Genomic DNA, 21,127 nt, shown 5'->3' with positions numbered 1-21,127 from the left:
AGAGGTTGCGGCCCAGGGGTGAAATAAGACACAGACACAATATGCATTGGGTTAAATAACGGGCCACTTTATTAACCAAATCCATATCAGAATAATGAACCTGCAGAGGGGAACATAAGTGCGGGATTATCTTGGTGAGTCAGGCAAAGCCTGATTGCAGCTATTGGGGCGATTCAACCCCTGCCAGGCAAGGGGGTGCCAATCTGCCAACCCCCTGCCTTGACCACACTCATGTGGTGTGTAGGAAGGCCAACAGGCATCACCGCCTTCCCCCGGTGCCCTGAAACTCCGAGTGGATGAGACCTGTTGGCCCCAAAGGCGACCCGTATCCTGCCCTCGGGCCGTACAACCCTGAGCTGCAGGCCTCCAGAATCGCCTATCACCTCCAAAGGTGCCTAAAGGTGTCACCTAGCTGCCCTTCACCCTTAACCTTTCCGCACTTCCTTGCCACCAAAGAGGGGACAAACCTCTGTTTAGTTCCCACTTGCCTCACCGATGAACAACAGTTCACGCAAACCCCCCTGCAGGTCCCCTAAAAGGACATCATTACCCATATCTGTCATATGGACTCTATCTGACCTATATAGTTCGATCCTACTGCGTCTTATCTCTGGATGGTGTATAACCGACCCACCAGAGCCCAAAAGAATCAGCCTGAGCTGCCTATTAACTTTATTGGGGGTCCTATTTATACCCCTAGGGTCACCTATGCAGTTCCACTGCCTACGGGGCAAAATATCCGACCACACCAGGTGCACTCCCGGCCAGCGTCCTTCGATGGCCCGGAAGTCAGCACACGCCTGCTCGATAAGAGCCCTGCTTTTAGCATACCCAGGTCATTACCACCAAGGTGAATAACCAAAAACTGTGGCACCTCACGAACCACTGCCGACTGGAAAAGCGTTGGAAGGAGCCCGTCCCACCGCATCCCTCGGCGGCCGAGCCACTGCACCGTGGCCCATGGCTAAGCCCCAGCTGCGTTCCAACACGGGACTTCGCCGCCCTGCAGCCAGCCCAAAATATCATACTATGACCACAAAGGAGGATGCGTGCTCTTCCATTTTCTTTCCAGTGGCCTGTCAAAACAAATGAATAACGTATAACAGTAATAACCAACTTCAACGGCTAGCGTTTTGACTCCCTGTAAACGATCGCACATAGGACTTATATGCCTTGGAACGCCATCTCCCCAAAGCCTGTAGTCGCTCCTGGGGGTATCCCAGGCATGCTGCTGTAGAAGCTGCCCCGATACGAAAGGAGTGAGTCCCGAACAAGTGGTGGTCGAGACCCAAATTGTCCATGGCCCTCCGAGTCCAAGCCCAGAATTGAAATTTTGAAAGGGGTTGACCATCCTCGTGAGTGAAAACATATCCTGGTTGTTGACCCCTCAGGGCCAAATAACACCTCAATGCTAACACTGGGCAGATGTCACCCATCAGTGAAGGGGAATCACCAGCCGACCCTTCCTGCGCTGGTCAGTTTTGGACCATCGCAGCCGCAAGAGGGCCTGCTCCTTCTGCCAAACTAAGGTCCGATATCAAAAGGGCACGTAGAGATAAGTCCCCCTTGGACCTAGCCACCACTTCACTAATCTGGAATGCTCCGAAGAAAAGTGTAAGTGCAGTAGCATGAAGAAGCTTGGCCTCAAAATTGGAAGAACATAGCACCTCCCACTGCCTTTGAAGCCCCCTAAGAAGTTCTGAGTGTATCGGAGAGCAAGCATCCAGAATTACAGGGTGCTCCCCTGCCCAACCTTCCAACATCTTACAGATGCGGAAGTTGTCTGAAAGGTCCAGAAATCCCTGGGACTTAGCCAAAAAGGAAAGGCCAGAAAGCTTACCTCTAATAGTTGTGACAGCCAGGCCCTTCCTTCTGCCTTCTACACAAAACTCAATGAGGTGCTCCACTGGGACAGGCCATTGTTGTATGTATCCCCTTTTAGCCCTGATAGCCAAAAGCTCCCTATCTGATCTTTGGTAGCTGGCCATAGTGCTGGGCACAATAGAGAGGCTTATTGCCTTTTCTGATTCAAGCCGCCAATCTCCCACAGTTCCGGTGGCACCACGTCCGGCTGAGCCCTGACTCACGGTGCCAGCTGTCAAAATCTCTCCATCTGGTTCCGTGACAGAGCATCAGCAATATTATTATCAACACCTGGGATGTGGCATGCCAGGAACAGAATATTAAACTGGAGACAATGCAACACGAAGGCGCGCACTAGGTGCATGACTCTAGGGTTTTTTGATGATAATGAATTAATAACATGCACCGTGGACAGGTTATCACACCAGAAATGTACTGTGGTATCCCGTAACCTGTCTGGCCAAAGATGTACTGCCACTACTATGGGGAAGAATTCCAAGAGGGTCAAATCTCTGACTAAACCCTCTTGAACCCAGTGCAGCGGCCAGCTACCATGGCACCAGGAATCATTAAAAATAACTCCAAAACGAAAAGACCCGGAAGCGTCGGAGTGCACTTGGAGTTCAGCCTCCAGTAGGTGATCCCGCCTCCAGAAAGAGACCCTATTAAAATCCTGTAGAAACGCAGACCAAACTACCAGGTCTGCCTTAAGGGCCGCTGAAACTCTAACGTGGTGTCGTGGATGTGATAGTCCTGACATTGCATCGTACACCCTCCGAAGGAAGGCGCGCCCCGGTGCTACTACCCTGCATGCAAAGTTTAATGAACCTGCTAGCTCCTGGAGAGAAAGCAGTGTCGCCTTCCTGGAGGCCAGAACACGTGTGATCTTGTCACGCAACAACTTTAACTTTGCCAGTGGAAGCCGGCAGCATTGGGACATAGTATCAATTTCAATTTCTAAAAAGGTAATAATAGGGGATGGGCTCTCGGTTTTCTCCTCTGCTAGCGGAACCCCAAGGTACTCTGACAAACCCGTGAAGTGATCCATAAGAGCTTTACAATCACCAGTGTGTGCACAGCCAGCAAACAAAAAATCATCCAGATAATGAACCACTGATTGTGCCCCAGACCGCCTCCTGATTGACCACTCCAGAAAAGAGCTAAAACGCTCAAATACTGAGCAAGAGATCGAACAGCCCATGGGCAATGCTCGGTCCATATAAAAATTGCCCGCAAAAGCGAACCCCAACAATTCGAAGTCCCTGGAATGGACAGGCAGGAGGCGGAACGCTGACTTTATATCGCACTTTCCCATCAGTGCACCAATCCCGCAGCGCCGAACCATCGCCACTGCACTGTCAAAGGGGGTGTAGCGCACTGAACAGAGATTTTGGGGAATAAAGTCATTTACTGACTGGCCGTGCGGGTAGGAGAGGTGATGTATCAAGCAGAACTCACCAGGTGCCTTCTTTGGCACAATGCCCAGCGGAGAAACCTGAAGGGAAGAAGTGGGTGGTGAGGGAAAGGGACCTAAAACCCTACCTGCCTCCCTTTCTTTGTCAATTTTGTCTTGTACCACCTGTTCCATGCCTAAGACCGACTTAAGGTTCTTGGACCGGAACGCACACCTAGGTCCTATATAAGGGATCCGAAAGCCTCTCGTAAAGCTGTCTAACAGAAACTGAGCTTCGTGAACTAGGGGGTAAACTTCCAGTAAACTTTGTAACTCCATCAACTTAATTGGACTTGGGCCCTTTTCCTTGATTTGGGCCAGGAGCTCCTTGCCTCCTGGGGCTGGGGTGGTCCTTATTCCCTCCTTTGAAGAAACGTCTCCTTGGGCAGGACGTACAGGCATGCTGGCCCCCACACAGGGAACACTCATGCCTAAAGTGGCATGAGCTATGGCCGCAGGAACCACAGGAGCTGAACTCCCAGCAGAGCAGGCGTGATTGAACCCCCTGTCCCGCTGGACCACGGGAAGGGGTCAACATTAACTGCTTAGGCAAGAGGTGTCCACTATCCGTACAGTCACCCGGCACTGGACGTGAATGGGACATGAACTGAAGCCATAGGTCCGCCTCCTTCTTGTCCCAAAGAAGGGAGGTGTCATATGCAGCCCTCATGCGAAGGACTTCGTCATACGAAAGCCAAGCCAGACCCTGGAACTCTGCGTATGCTTTATAAATAATGTCAAGATATTTAATCATGACAGAGCCACGCTGTGACTGTTTTTGTATAATGACACCCATATAAGTTAAAAAGGCAGGTAGCCAATTAGCCCAAGTACGTTCAATCTTGCGCCTCTTAGTCATGTCACTACCCTTATCGTCTCCCTTATCTTTCTCCTCCCTCGCTAGTTCCCTATACCACAGGGTAAAAAGGTCTATATAGTCACCTTTCCATATTTTCTCCCTAGTTGCAGGCAGCAAGTGAAATCCCAAAGGGGCAGAAGTTTCACCAAATGGGATGGCTCCCTCACAAATGCGCCCTAGAGGGTCAGCTGTAACATCTGGCGAAGTCCCCCCTAAGGAAGCCGTCGCGCCAGCCTGAGAAGGTCCCCATACCCGGTCACAGGCCTGGAGCAATGTGGGTTGTTGTTCCTGAATGCCAGCCCCTTCTTGCATAGCAGTAGCTTGGTCAACCTCCTCAGCTCCCATCGGTGCTGAAAAGGGCCAAGCCTGCCCCGGCCCCCAGTACGGATAGCCCCAAGGCGGCCAGCCCCACACAGGACCTGGTCCTTGGGAGCTGGCCTTGTCGCACTCACCCGAGTTCTCCCCCAATCCAGCATCCATTGATGACTGCGGAGTTGAAGTCCCTGCCTGCTCAGAAACAGATGCCACATCAGCCAACCTGCTGGGCCCTGCCTCCAGGGCATCCAGTCAAGCTGATTAGGGGTGGCTTACTGAGAAGAGGCAATAGTCGTATGGACAGCAGTAGCAGTTCAACCATCTCCTTCAGAGGTCGTATTCTGCTGGTGCCTACCGCGAAAGTGTTTGGCATAGGGGTTGCTAGCTGTGGTGGTAACCACTCAAACAGGAGTGGATTTCTGGGAAGAAGAGGCCATAGCTGTATGGTCATTAAATCCCACGCATGATACCTGCTGACCCCTCCCCCTGGCCCGTTTCGCAGGGGGGTTGTTAGTTGTGGTAGCAACTAACTGAGTGGTGGTGGAGTGCCATGAGGGAGCCCTCTCCAAGGTCTCAAGGCGAGCCAGGATAGCAGCCCAAGGTGGTTCAGCATCCTTCGCCATAGAAGCACCGAGAGGAGGCGCCTCCAAAACCAATCTGGGGGCCCTACCTTTCCCCTTAGGCCCCCCTTGTCCTTTTTTAGGTGGCATTATGAAATCTCAGGTAAAAGTGGGGGCCTAATGCCCCTGGCTCCTATTACTCCCACTCCCGTTATAGGAGGCCTTATAGACCAAATTCACAGCCCACTAACTAAACTAAACCCCTTGAGAGCAGTCGTAACGAAACCCCGAGAGCAGTTGTAAATGAGAAGGCCTAATGGTCCTGCAAGCCTATATGATACCCTCACAGACAACGCGAGGCCCAGTCAGCCAGGCTCAGCAGGCCTAGAACTGGGCTCTGTTAGTCAGCCTCTGAAAAGCCTGCAAGCCGTGCAGAACCTCCCCTGGGCGGAGTTAAGGCTCCCACCCAGTGAAGGCTCAAAGGCCTTGCAGGCTGGCTGGCTATCCGTGGGGAGAGGGAAACCCAGACCCAGCCCGCGCCAGCCAGGCCCCAGATCGGGCCCTGGAACCGGCCTCTGTGAGGCTAGATGGCCCCCTTAACGCTCCTCGCAGGGGAATATAAGGCTGGAGATGCCCAGGAACCGGCCTCTGTAAGGCCAAACGCTGCAGCCTCGCTCTCTTCACCGAAGCGCAGATCTCTCCGATGCCAAATAAAGAAGAGGGAGAGGAGGAGCCGGCGTGAGCTTAAATAGGTCCGGCCAGTCGTCCTCTGAGGCGCGCCTTGATGACCTCATGCCAGTTCAGGCGCGCCTGCCCTCTTCGTTGATGGCTGCTGGGCTTCACTCCAGGCCGCAAATCTCGCCTTGCGGCCCGGTAAGTAAACCGAGCGCAGAGCGGGGGTTCTCACAACTTTATCTACGCTAGTCCTGACTTGTAACAACTTTACATTCAACGGAGAACACTACCTGCAACTACAAGGCACAGCTATGGGGACTCGCATGGCTCCATCATATGCGAATCTCTTTATGGGTAAACTGGAACAGGAGATCCTCAAAAAGGCACTCAAGAAACCACTTATATGGTGGCGATACATTGACAACATCTTTATGGTCTGGACGAATGGTAAAGAGAGTTTGGAACAATTTAGAAATAACATCAACTCTATCCATCCCTCTATTAAGTTTACATTTAATAGTACAAATGACAATCCGCACATCCCTTTTCTGGATGTCTTTCTCACCATTGAAAACAACAAAATAGCCAGTGATCTCTACAGCAAACCCACTGATGCCCACATCTATTTAAACTGGAAATCCTGCCATCCTAGGCATATAAAGAAGAACATTGTGTATAGCTTAGCTCTGAGAATCAAACTTATTTGCAACACTGAAGATAAATACCAGAGAAGGATCAGTGAACTTAAAGAACGTCTTCTTCTAAGAGGATATTCTCCACATATTATCAATTGCAACATCCACCGAGCCTCCATTCTGTCCAGAGAAAACCACCTCCATCATACTGAGGTGTCAAAGAGCAGAGAGCAATGGATTCCATTTGTGGTAGATTTCCATCCAGCATCTCCTAACTATCACCGAGCAATCAAGGAGAGCTACCCATTGCTGGCAAACTCTGAACATCTTACCAGAGCCATCAGCAGGCCTCCTGTTATAGCATTTTGCCAACCTCCTAATTTGCGCAGACTGTTGGTGAGAGCTGTGCTTAAGCCACCTATCACCAATCCAGGGTCTCATCCTTGTCACTCCAAACACTATATCACCTGTGTGTACCTCAGGGAGACAGCCACTTTTACAAGCACTAGGAAAGGCAGGACATATTACATTAAACAGAACATCACCTGCAGGTCCTGCAATATAGTTTACATCATCGAGTGCAAAAGATGTCATATCCGATATGTAGGAAAGACCACAACTGACCTACGCACGCGCTTCAGGAACCACAAGTCAGCAATTTTGACAAAAAAAAAAGTGGAGCAACCAGTTGCAAAGCATTTTAACATCGAGGGTCACAGCCTGTTGGATTTTTCCATTACAGCTATAGAGATGCCAACAGATCCAGCAGCGTTGACCAAAAGGGAGAACTTTTGGATTTACTCTCTGGACACATTGGCACCACATGGCCTGAACCTGGAGGACAGTACCACCACTACTTAGCTTCTGCAAATGAAGCCCCTTTGAGCATTCCATCCTCAAAGCTCTATAACTGCCACCTTGGTAACAGCATTTGTATGTTGGCAGCTGATGAAGGCGGAAGCTGAAAGGTTTTGTTAATATAATAAAAACCTCTGTTTGGTTAATCACAATTATGTTTATATATACATGCATACACACACACACACCCATCCATCTATCCCTGGGGAGGAAATGAAGTAGGGTGATCTTTGGTGGGGAGATGCCTGCCAGTTATTTTGAAGGAGGATATGTATTAAAAAATATTTTTAGCCTTTTCTGAATTGCTTGACAGACGCTCTTCCGCAGGCAACAAGGTGAGCAAGGCTGCATTCTAACGTAATTTTACTTGGGAGTAAGCACCATTTAACAGGGTGGATGCAGGGCCAAAAAATGTAAATGCTAATACCTCACCCTCTTCTACAGAGAGGTTTGCTTTTATATGTTGTATTTGTTCAGGGAAGGGAGCTTTTGGTGGATTCATACCCCTTTATTCCATCGTCCATGATGGCAAGCAGACATTCCCATTGTATTTACCACTTAAGACACATGCCCTGAGACACAGAGGCAATTGAGATGAAGGCTGTTTCTCCTTGCTGACTCAACCAGAAAGTCTACGGATAAGTAGTGGAGCTGCACATGTTGATCAAGTGAGCGTGTGCAGTTTTCTAAACTGCCTAGATTCTGTATATGTGGCAGGCAGGCTAAAATTCTTGATGTTCCCTGGAGAGCTGTGGTGTCCCTCAGTGGCTAAGAACAATAGAAGGTGGGACTAGGCTGATTTCTCAAAAAATGATTGGGAAAGTGGCAGGCTGCAGCTGATAACATTTTGATTGGGTAGAGCTGCAATCTTTAGCCTTGCTGTTTTCATCACAATATGACTTGAACAGCACTTTAGGAAAGTGTCCCATTACACATGTGCAAAGTGCCACTGTCTCCCCACTTTAAAAGAAATCTCAATTCTCTGCACATTTGTGGATGGAGGAGAGCTTCCATGTAATAGGACCCAAGTACAGTATGATTTTGAGACAAGATTGACTCCATGTCTCTTGAAATCTTTTTTGTGCCAACAGGCCTATTCAGTAGTTTTTTTTAAAAAAATCAAGATGAGCCAGTCATTTTTATTATTTTTTATTGTTTTGCTTTATAGTGTCTTAAGTTTTATTATATTTGTATGTATTGTTGTACACCACCCTGATATTTTATAGGAGTAGGAGGTATATAAATATATTTATAAATAGAAAAAATATAAATAAATATCTTTCAGCTGTTGCTGCTGCTGTTCCAACCTTGTATTAGGAGCTGGTGCACAGCTCTTAATGGTGGAGGTGACTTTAAATTTCTACCTGGGACAAGTGTCTTTATGTGAGCCATTAGCTCACCACGTTAGTTGCATTTATTTATTCATTCAGTTATTGCAATATTTCTAGCCTGCCTTTCTGGCCCATTCAGTGGGACATCCAGGACAGCTTCCTGCCTTACAGCAACAATTTGAAAACAGCAGCTTGAAAAAAATACACAGGACAAACTCCAGAATATATCATGAGGCAGTAGTAATGTGGAGGAAGTGACCAAAGTGACTTACAACATTGAAAACTGATATAAAAACAAGAATAAAAACATCCTAAAATACTCAGACTGCATAAAAACAAAACCCAACTTCTCCCCACCTGACTAAAACAAACAGAAAATTAAACTCCAAAGGACTGGGTGAATAAAAATGTTTTTGCCTGACACCTAAAGATAGATAGTGATGATATCAGGCGTGCCTCCCTCAGGAGAGCTTTCCACAATGGGGAGGCACCACTGAGAAGGTGTGTTCTCTTGTTGCCAACCTCTACACAAAGCAGAAGCTCAGATGACAAATGCAGGGTCCAGGTTGTCTCATGAGGGGAGAGATGGACCTTGAGGTATTGCAGTCCTGAGCCACATACGGCTTTATAGGTCAAAACCAGCACTGGAAACTAATTGGTAGCCAGTGCAGCTGTGCCAGACATGGTGAACGTGATGTGTTCCGACTGTCTTGCCCCAGTCAGCAATCTGGCTGTTCTGCACCAGCTGCCGTTTCCAAATTGCCTTCAAATGCAGCCCCACATATAATGCATTGTGGCAATCTAACCTAAAAGTTACTAGAGCATAGACAACAGAAGTTAGGCTCTCCCTGTCCAAATAGAGACATAGCTGGGCTACCAGCTGAAGCTGATGGATGGCATTTCACACTACTGAAGCCACCTTAGCCCCAAGCAACACATCTATTCCTTCAGAGGGAGTGTGACCCCATCCTGAGCAGGCTATGCCCCACCCATTGGGTCTAGAGAACCACCCACAAACAGTGCCTCAGTCTTATCTGGATTAAATTTCAGCTTGTTGGTTCTCATCCAGTCTGTTACCAAAGCAAGATATCAATCTACCCCATCCATTGCCACATCTGCATATGTAAAAGAGAGATAGAGCTGCGTATAATCAGCATATTCTGACAATGCACTCCAAAATTCTAGATGACCCCACTCAGCAGTTTCATGTAAATGTTAAACAGGAAAGGACATAGAACTGAACCCTGTGGGACCCCACACTGAAGGCTTCATAGGCCTGAATAACAGTCCCCAAGCACCACCCTCTGAAAATGACCATCTAGGTAGGACTGGAACAACTGTGAAGCACCACCCCCAACTTGGACAGTTATTCCAGAAGAATATCATCGCTGATGGTATCAAAAGCCATTGAGGGGCCAAGAAGGATTAATAGAGATATACTCCCCCATCTTTCTCCCAACAAAGGTCATCATACAGGGCAACCAAGGTAGTTTCCATGCCAAAACCGGGCCTAAACTTCAGTTGAAATTGATGTAGAATTTCAGTTTCATCCAAGAGAGCCTGGATTTGGCCCAAAACCATGGGCTCAGGAACCTTGCCCAAGAAGGGAACATTAGTGACTGACTGAATTATTTAGATTTTCTGAATCCAGGGAGGGTTTCTTAAGAAGTAGTCTTGCCACCACTTTCTTTAGACAGGTGGAGACCACCTTTTCTCGCAAGGAGAAATTAATCACTTCCCTGGCCCAGCTAGCCATCTGTTCCTTGCTAGCTTATATCAGGGGCAAGCGTCAAGAGCACAAATGGTTGCCTGAACTGAACCAAGCGCCTTGTTCATGTCCTTGAGCCTTACCAACTGAAACTCATCCAACACAGCAGAACTAGACAGTGGGCCGGACATCTCTTGAGATTAATCTGCTCTAACAGTTGAGTCAAGGTCCCAGCGGATGCAAACGATTTTACCCTCAAGTTGTTTTGCAAACAAGTCACAGCCAGCCACTGTCAGTTCCGCCACATCCTTTGAACCAGACTGTAAAAGGCCCCACACCACCCGGAAAAGCTGTGCTGGACAGCACAGTGAGGATGCAATGGAAGTGGCAAAGTATGTCTTTAGCACCTTCACAGCCACTGGGTAGGCTCGATAATGGGCACTCACCAGTGTTCGACTGCATTCATCTGGTGTTTTCTTCCACTTTCATTCAAACCTCCTTCCAACTTTTCATTGTCCTCAACTCTGGTGTATACCAAAAAACCAGCTGGGCTCTGTCAAGTGGGAGAGGACACTCAGGGGCGATTGTGTCCACAGCCCGGGCTATCCGAGTATTCTACAGATCAACCAGGGGTTCAACAGGAATGCCAGTCATATTATTTATTTATTTTATTTATTTATTGTATTAGCTGGAAGATTCCCCAGAGCCATCTGGAAACCAATTGGATCCATCAGCCTCTGAGGGCAGATCATCCTAATAGATCCCCCCCCACAGAGGAGAAAAGCTGAGAGCCTAAATAACAACAGGAGGTGATCCAACCATGGCAACAGTAGTGCTGGGGTCTCCCTCTACCATAAAACTAGAGATAACAGAATGCTGGACTAGTCTGGCCTTTGGGTCTAATCCACTGGGTGCACCATATTGGCTCTGTCTGTGTGCTTGCACTGCCCTGACCTCACTGCTGCCCTGCCCTACCCTACCCTACCCTACACTCCAGCCATCCCAGTAAGTGGCAGTGATGCTGTGGTTGGGAGGCCAGCTCCATGGTGCTGCCTTGCTTGGCTACCTGCTTCTGCCTCCTGTTATGTTCTTAATTGGCTAGTGCTACTTGCTTCTGCGTAAATATACTCAAGCTAAGATTATAAATGTAAACTAGAGAAGTGTTCTGTTTGGAAGGTTTCATATGTGCAGCTGAACTTTTCCTGTCAGAATTGCACGTCACTCTGCTGCCCCAATATTTTTTTCTGGTGCTGCAACTGATAGGAAGAATTGAAAAGAGCTTCCAGTGCCCCAAAACTGTATGTATAGGCAAAGAAAGGTGTCTTGCATGTAATAAGAAATTTAAAAACTTAGGTTGCAATACTTTTAATTTGAGCATTTAAAAAAAAATCCAAAAAGTGATGTCTGTGATTATTTGCTGGATTGGTTGCATCTAGGAATACAAGCTTTGGTAATCCCCTGCTGTTTTTAATATTTTGTTTCCAGAGGAATCAAACATGTCAATTACACTTTTCTCTTTTTGCATCTGGGTGATTATATCATACCTTCTATGCCTGGTTATTTCTCCATGACAAAAGTTGTCTACCTTGATGTCCATGACTGGCAGGTACACATGATCATTTCATGTCTTTCTAGTGTCTTTGAGACCTCTCTCTGTGAATTTTCATTAAAACATCCTGTCAGGGTCCAAGGAGAAGTACTGTCTGCTAATATATGTAGTTCCTGAAGAGGGCCGTCATTGAAGCAGCGTTCCAAGGACTCTTGGGGGGCTCTGTCATTTTAAGTTTGTCAGAATTTGTTATTGCAAATGACAGAAATCTTGGAAGGACAATATGGAGGAAGCAAATCTTGTTCAGTTTTAAAAAGCAGCTCCTGTCTTCCATTGTTGCATAAGGACATAATAGGTTGATAGAAGTACTATTAGTCTTGCAAACACTTATACAGTGTTTAAACAAAGACAACAAGGAATTCAAATGCCTTAGGCTGCAATCCAATACACACTTACCTAGGAGTAAGTACCATTGAACTCAATGGAGCTTACTTCTGAGTAGATGTGTATTGGATTGCAACCTTAGTCACTTACAAGGAGAGAAAAATGTCTGTATTGCAGCTTTGTGGGTTTTTCTCCCCCCTTCCAGGTTAATTTTCACAGTGAGAGGCCAGTTACTTCTCTGTGTAACCAAATTTATTGCAGTTAGATCTGCCCCAGTCCTCCAGAAAGCTCAGGGCTGCATATGCAGTGTTTCCCCTGTTTTATTCTATCCAGAGTGTTCCCATTGCTGGTCTGGGAAGTGATGGTATACACAATGTTAGCCACAATCCATATCTGTCCTGTGGTTTCCTACAAAATACTGCATCCCCCAAAAAAACCAACTTCAGTCCCCATTGAGAAAAAGAATGATCTACCTGTGTTTTAAGCTAGTAATGTGTTTGCAGTCTGAGTGGCCCAAGGGCCCTGCTGAGCAGGGAGTTGAAATCTGGTCTCCCTGGTTCAAATCCAAGTCCTATCACATTTATATTCTACACAAGAGATTCCCAAACTGTGGTCCGTAAGCTTCATTCAGGTGGTGTGTGGCATGTCTGTAGATTTGTGGTTGAAGACCGAAGAAGGAACATCCATCAAATTAAATATTCATATTGAGTTTTAATTGCATTTTTAGTGCTTCTGTTTATTTCTTGTGTTGTATTTGATTGTATTACAAATTGAATTCTATGGAATTTAAATTGAAATACAATCAAATACAATATATAAGAAATAAAAGAAGCAATAAAACACAAAATCATACAGCATCTAGTACAGCATATTGCAATTGCTTCAACAGGCAGAAAAAATCATTATCTGCTAAAATCATCAGCAATCTTCAAGTGGTCCATGGGAGAAAAACTTGGGTACTGCTGTTCTACGGTTCACTGTCTTTTAAGGGTCCAAACAGTATAGCGGAACTAAAAACTCAAAGTTTCTTACTACTCAAGGTCTTAAGGAAGAGAGCTACACTAAGAGAGGATGTGCAAGTTCAGAGGGAAAAATGGCAATGTGTGCAATCAGAGTTCATGTGTTCACTCTGTAGATCTCCACAGCCAAGGTGGTTCTTGGAATCACCATGGAAATAATGTACGTACTGCCAATATACATACAGGGCCAGAATTGTGTGAAGAAACAAGATGTTTTTCTACTGTGAAAACAGCCCCTCAATTGTTTGGAACACCTGAATCTTGATGCTTGTTTGTCACATTTTTACCCTGCTCTTCAGCCAAAAGTGCTCCCAGAGTGGCTTACATAAGATCAATAAAAACAAGACAGTCTTTGCTTTACAGGCTTATGATGGAAAAGTCTTGACACAGAAGGGGAAAGGGCTGAGGGAGGAAGTGGGAAACTCAAACACCAAGTCACATATTAGTTCTTAATTGTCAGGTGGAAAGGAAACCGTTCAGGGAGAGGAGGAGCCAAACTGAGCTGGTCTCTCAGCAGAGCTCATGGAATAGCCCTGCTTCCCATCTTCCTCTGATGGAACGGAGCTGTCAAGTGACAGTTTGTGATATAGTTAGTTTGACATAGTTCGGCTTAAGCCAAACAAGAGAATGTGCTTCTTTATAGGAATTTTTGGCTGATGCTTCTACACAGGGCTGTGGAGTCGGTATGCCAGACCTTTGACTCCAACTCCTCTATTTTTCTACTGTCCAACTCCGACTACTTCATAAATGGCAAATGTATATTAACTAGTAATAACAAATTTACTGTAGTAAAATGGTAACACAAGGCATTTCATCACCATCACATGAATCCAGAGCTTGGAAAAGTTACTTTTTAAAACTACAACTCCCATCAGCCCCAAGGATTTGTGAAGGAGTCGGAGTCGGTACATTTCTACCGACTCCGACTCCAACTCCACCCAGAATTGCTCCTGACTCCACGACTCCAACTCCACAGCCCTGCTTCTACATACCTTGGATTTCATTTTCAGAAGTGAACTACCAAAAAAATTAGGTCATAGATCTTTATCCTGCAGCCATCTGTGGGTAAATGTGATCATCATCTACTGCCTTTTAAAAGCTGTTTTAGTTGTTTCTGATTGTTGTTTTAGCTGCATTTTTATTATTGTGTATTTTTTCCATATTGTTGTAAGCCATCTGCCTAAGCAATGGATAGAAAGCTGGGGTAGAAATGTTGGCAATAAATAAAGGATAGATATCCTTGCAGATATCCAGTAAGGGAATGTGGGAGCCTCATGTTTGATCTGGCTGAGTCAGCATTCCCTTCTGCTGCAGCATTCAAATTAAGACTTTGGGGTATTGGCTACAGGGAGATCCTAAGGGCAGCTTGTGTTCATGGATCTCATTATGGTAAAATCATTCTCCACGCAATTCTGGCCCTGTATGTATGATCACCTGCAGAGACATCTTATGTATGTTGTCAATACATAAGTTATTTCCAATAACATTTATATGTTATTGCAGACATAGCTTATTAGAAGCATGAATTACCCATACTTATACTTCCTGGCTCACCAAGATCTCTTCTGAAATACACTGTATTTTCTTCTGAATTAATGAAATGGCTGCTGTATTTCCATCTTTGGGTATATTTATTTTTGTAGACATAAAGGTAAACTTCCTGCTGAATATTCTCAGTATATATTTTAACTAAAACCTACACTGTGCTCTACTTAGTTTATGGTGTCTGGCTTCACACAACTTATTGTGTACGAATGAAATTGGCCCAGGTTGACTTTATGAGCACAGCCAACATGCCCTGAGTGATCTTTTGAAAATAGACCAGGAAGTAGCATCCGTTAAAGAGCTGTTAAACTGATCTGATGTTATTTTTATTACATTTTCTCTTAGTTTGTGCTTTGCTATGTCTGTGAATTCAAGATGCCATTTAGCTATTTGTCTTATGAAAATCTCTAATGTTTATAAGGTACTCACAATGAGTCTGCCTAGAACTATGTTCAGTCATATTTAGAAATATTTTTGGTTACTTCTAATGAAGTTATACAGATAGCAGTAACCTAAGAGCGCAGCTTGTGTTTAAACTTAACTTGACAAATTATGGGAAATTGCATATATTTTCTGTGGCATTTATTATAGTGCAAGCTCTCAAGCATTTCCCAGAACAATTTAAACCATATGCATCTTTTCATTGCAAGTGATTAAGCTTGCGTTTGTAGTCAAGACATTACAGGAGCTGGTGAAATCCAACCTAACCTTACTACAGTGTATATTGGCATTCAGACAGGACCACCATCATCTGTGTAACAGTAACACTGGGAATTAAATAAACTCCAAGCCCAGCACTTGTCTATGAAAGAGGCAGAGAAAGTGCTTATTTAGCTTAACTGTATTTTTGAATTTGAACACATTTCATTTGTTGTCAGTTAAAGTCAGCAAAGGTTCTTGCAGGGAAAAAACTGTTTTAGGGAAGAAGGCAAATGGGAATTTAACTCATCACAATACCTTTTTCATGGAAGAAAGCCTGTGCTATTTCAAATGAAGATTTCTTTAGTAAATGAGGTATTTTAAGATGTACTACTGGGGTACAACAACAACAACAAAATGTTTTATCAGAGCAAGAAGTAGATTTTAGCTGACGAAATTTGTGAAGTAAAAATTGATCCAGACATGGTGCTGGGAATCTGGTAGAGTCCTCATGCAAATATACCTTCTCTCAGAAATTCCAGATTTGGAACTGAGGATGAGCAAGACTGACTTGCCCTTGAAGTTATGCAGTCTGTCCATAGCAATGGTGGGGCTTCATGTTTCAACTCTTTTAATGTCCAGCTCTCTGGCCACTAGAAGTTTCTTTAGGGAATAAAATATAATATATATGTAAAAGTAATCCCTGTTAGAAGGTATGATTATGGGATGGGGTACTCAGGAGTTACAGGTATAACAAGATTAAGGATTGTGACATGGCTTATATTTAACTGAAGAGGCAACGTTTGATGGCTAAAGTTGACAGCTATGAATGTCAAGCTTTATAAAGAGTTTGAAAAAGTCAGTTTGCTGCCAAGAAAAGCCATAGTAATAAAAAACACTTTCAGTACCTTGACTTTGTCAAAGGTAGTTGTAAGGAGGCACAAGTAACCTAGTACCTAAGCAGTAAGCAGGCACGAGTAATTGTCTACAGAGTCAGATCAGTAGCAGCAGGGGATGCAGTTGATGCTATTGCCCCCATGTTTATCTATATGGGGCACATCATTTATTGTAAAGGTAATTTTTAATTTTTACATCTGCACATGTGCATACATGCAGTGCATTGGTAAAACAAAGAAGGAAAAAGATACTGGGATAACAAGAGAAAGGACTAAACCAAAACAGTAGTCACAACAGGGAACAACAAGGTCAGTGACTGAGTAACAGGTGAATTGATTACCAGGCATTGGCTTATGAAGTAAAAAAAAAGTGCTTAAACCTGCCCTGGTTTGCAGTAAAAAGGAGATGCACCAATGTAAGGTCTGGGGAATTAGTGTTCTTTGCCACGAACAAACTTGTTAAGATGATAGATTTATCGGCCTATATGTTGTTGGTAAGGTAGTTAGCAGAGCTTGGAAAAGTTACTTTTTTGAACTACAACTCCCATCAGCCCCAGCCAGCATGGCCACTGGATTGGGCTGATGGGAGTTGTAGTTCAAAAAAGTAACTTTTCCAAGCTCTGGTAGTTAGCATCTCAGTGGCACAGACATTTTCTTCAGAAAGCATTGACTGTAGGCAGACTAGACAGTACATGCAAATATATGTACTGTTATGCCTATAGTCCTTTTAAACAAAGCAGTCTGTATCAGGAGAGAAATTAGAGACAGAGATGTGACACTTAATGGGAAAACTGAGCTGGGGCTGCATGAAGTCAGAGATAGTGAAGAGTACATATGAAAAGCACTCTTTTGCAAGAGTTCCCACCAATTAATTAATTAATTTATTTTATTTATTTTATTAGATTTTTAAACCGCCCTATAGCTTTCTAGCTCTCAGGGCGGTGTACAAAATCCTTCATTTAACATTGCAAAAATGGTTTATATGTGAATTAAACTACCATTTTGCAAATCAAATCAAATCAAATTTTATTATGCGGTCATAGACCCACAATACAAGTGATTAAGCAGTCAGTTAAACAAACAAGATTAAAACCAAATACAGTATTAATGATAATAATTTAGCAAGAGGCCAGGGTGGAACGGACTGGCCTTTTCCGTAAAGTCTGAGCTACATAGAGAAACTTCGCAACCAGTTCAGTAGTGTCTTTATCCTTGTCAGACAGAAGATATTGCATGAGCCACTCAATAGATCTACCAGGAAAGGCTTTGGTGATTGGAAAAATAAGTCTAGATCGAGCATCCCTGTATAGTTCACAGGAAAGTAGGACATGTCCAATTGTTTCAACCTCCCCCAATTTACAGAAGCAAAGACGCCTTTCCAGGGGGGGTCCTTGAAAACGGCCCTCTAATACCGCAGAGGGTAGACAATTAAATCTGGCTCTGGTAAACAGGGATCGGTAGTGCGAAAAAGTCAAAGTTTCAAATAAGCTGCATATTTTGGAAACAAAAAGCTCAAGCCATAACGGATGGGTGAGCAAGATGTATGTGCTTCGGCCATTGAGAATTGAAGGTCTATGTCCTTAATACGTTGACCAACAATATGATTCGTTACCTCAAGGTCCCAGGTTGACAATAGCTCCAGTGAAAGGCCAAGACACTTTATCTTTTCATTAAAGATCTTGGACCAAGAGCTTATAAAGGAATCCCTCCATAACAAGTTTAAGTACCCTAAGGAAGGTCCAGCGTAGGCCACTTTGGCCCAAAATCTAAAAGCCTGGAGCCAGGCTGAACACTCAACTGATGTAAAGCCCACTTCAAGGCGAAGTCCAGCCGCAGAGGCGCAGCGTGGCAACCCCAATATAGCTCTCAAAAAGCACGAAAACACCGCCTCAACTTTGGCGCTAAAGCTCGTAACCCAGATAGGAATTCCATATAAAAGCTGGGGGAGAATTTTTACTTTGAAGATTTGGAGAGCAGCCGGGATATACTGGCCACCTCTACTATAAAAGAATCGGGTGGTGGCCTTGGAGGTATTGTAGGTATTATTTTGCATGGCCAGGGAATTCAGTTTTCTGCCTGTTGCGCTGAAGCCAAGGTAACTTGATGGTTTGAGAAGTTGAGAGATGCAAAGTTGCAAAGAGGGAGAGGTCCATATTTCTGGAGGCAGCATGTTTCAGAGGAAATGGGTGGCAAGAAGAAATGACAGCTGGATTGGGATATCTTGACCATTGTAGTCCATGTGTTATAATATCAAGGGTGGATTATTGCATTGTGCTCTATTTGCAGCTGCCATCAGGCCTGGTTTGGATGTTCCAGTGGTGCAAAATGTGGCGGCCAGATTGCTGATGGGGGCATATGGCCGACAACACTAGCTGCTCATCTGCTACCAAGCCAGGTTCAAGGTCCTTGTATTAATTTACATAGACCTGAACAACTTAAGTCTAGGGTACCGTAGGGACCACCTGAACCCTTACATCCCAGCTAGATCACTGAAATCATCTGCAGTAGTGGTGCCAGTTGTCCCCTGAGTTGGCGAGGCTCATTTAACATCAGCACAAAATTGAGCCTTCAGTGTTATCGGCCCAATTCTCTGGAATGCTCTGCCAACAGAGATTCAGCAGGAACCTTCTGTTTTAACTTTTAAATGCCTGCTGAAAACCTTTCTGTTTCACCAGGTTTATGCAGGCAGTTAAGAAGATGTCTCTTTGCAATAGCTGGCCTTGTTTTTATTCTATTTTTAATGGTTTTTATTATATAGTTTTTGTTTTTTATAAACTGCTTTTTATGAAACACAGTTGTGCACTGGTAACCTCTAGGGTGCATTATTGCAATGGACTCTGTATGGGGGCTCGCCTTGAGATTGGTCTCTGGACTGCAGCTAGTCCAGAATATGTTGGCTAGACTGCTTGTGGAGCCAAACTACTATCAGCATATACCACTTTGTCTGCAGGATCTGTCCTTGTTGCCAGTTTGTGACCAGGCCCACTTCAAGATTTTGGTACTAACATATAAGGCCCAATACAGCTCAGGACTGCCTTACTTGATGTGAGTACAGTGGAGAGCAGGATTGTATCCATGAGCTCTGCCTTTTCAGGTGCATTTAGCATAACTTGTGAAAAAGCCCGTATGTGTAGAGTAGGGTTGCCAGGTTCCTGGCCTGAGAATGATCCTGTATCTTTAGGAGAAGAGAAAGTCAGCCAAGTGCAGGTATTCTTGCAACACTGTAATGGGAAAAACCACAAGGTGGAATTCTCCCTCTCCCCTGCACAACTTTTAAAGATAGAGAAGACCTCTTGGAGGCTGGGCCTGGCAACCAAGAGGTCTTCTGTATCTTTAAACGTTGTGCAGGGGGAAGGGAGAATTTCACCTTACGGTTTTTCTCATCACAGTGTTGCAAGAACACCTGCACTTGGCTGACTTTCTCTTCTCCTAAAGATATAGGATCATTCTCAGGCCAGAAACCTGGCAAACCTAGTGTAGAGTCTGTGCACCACCTTAATGTGTGTCTCTAGTCCTCTGCTTCATGAGGGGTTATTCAACAGTTTTATACATCTAGCTAAAATGGATGCCTTTCTTTGACTCCTGCCATAACATTTCTGTGGAGGAAACTGCAACAGTTTGATATTTTGTGGTTAATAATTCAGCATGCTTGAAATCTTCCCATTCTAGCAATGCCTCCTTTCTATAAAACAAGCATACACATCTGCTTTACCAGTTAGGATGTATCAGTGTGAAATGACCATGAGCTTATTACAAGAAGAATCTCTTGGAAACCCAAATCTCTTCTCAGTAAGGAAGATGGGTGTGCTTGGAAATGTGAGGTGGTCTGGTATGGATCACATGAGGGAGGTTAACAGAGCCGTATCTTCAGTGAGCAGCCAAAAATGAAGTAAAACAGCCTTTGTGTGACTGCAGCAGCTTGTGATTCACAGAACAGCATTCACAGTTCTATTCCAAACTGCTGCAAACATTCACTCTCAGTCGCTGTTTATTTTTAAGTTCAAATAAAAAAAGCTCAAGAAGCTCTATATGCCGTTTATTGCTGGAGGATGCAGGATGGCAGGTAAAAGCCGTTAATCCCCAGCAAGCTTCTGGGCAGGCTAACTAACAGTCAGAGATGACAAAAGTTAATTGGAAACACGAGCAGCATAACAGAAGGCATATTTGCAGTAATTGGGATGTAATGTCTCCAGAAAAAAGTGTTTGCATGTAATGTCTCCAGAAGAAAGAAGGAGAAACTTCATGAAAGAAGTAGCTCTCAAGAGGTGAGTAAGCAAGTGTGATGCTTATGCTGTCTCTAAAAAATCCAAGGAAATGCCTTCATACAGAATAAGTAAGAGATTTGAACTGGCCAAGGAAACATTTTCAGCTAGTTCTTTTTATTCCAGCTGGTTTTGATTATGAGATAAAGATACACCGTTTATTAGTGCTGTGTGAATAAGGATATGATGAGTTTCAGTTTTGTGGATTTGGGTTTGATTCAGTTTTTTAACTGAACTAGAAACTTAGTGTGCCGTTATTGGAAGAATCTTCTGGTGATTTTCATGTGTGTTGTGTTGTTTGACTCATGTTACAGTTGGAGTCTTGCCAAGAACCAAACTTCAGCAGAACTAATTTCACTGAGTATAAGGCAGACTCTTTGGGTTAGAAAGGTTTTATTTTTATTTTCTAATAATTCTCACCTGTTGTCTGAGGAAGACACTTCGACATGTGTTGACCATGTGTATTTATTTGAATGTAGTTTCTGTTAGATAACATCTAAAACCACCAGTATTTTTGGTCAGCACCTAAAAGTAGTCTAGGTTATCCTTAGGAATAAGAAACAGACGATTCCTGCC

General features: G+C 44.5%; 1 protein-coding gene across 11 annotated transcripts in view; it reads left to right on the top strand.

The window, feature by feature from the left end:
- NAV2 (neuron navigator 2) overlaps window positions 1-21,127 on the top strand; it is a 444,626-nt gene that overhangs the window by 211,956 nt on the left and 211,543 nt on the right. The gene's annotated exons all lie outside the window — the stretch shown is intronic.

Source organism: Rhineura floridana, chromosome 2, assembly GCF_030035675.1.
Source record: "Rhineura floridana isolate rRhiFlo1 chromosome 2, rRhiFlo1.hap2, whole genome shotgun sequence".
Lineage (NCBI taxonomy): Eukaryota > Metazoa > Chordata > Lepidosauria > Squamata > Rhineuridae > Rhineura > Rhineura floridana.
This window is presented reverse-complemented; position numbering and strand designations above follow the sequence as displayed.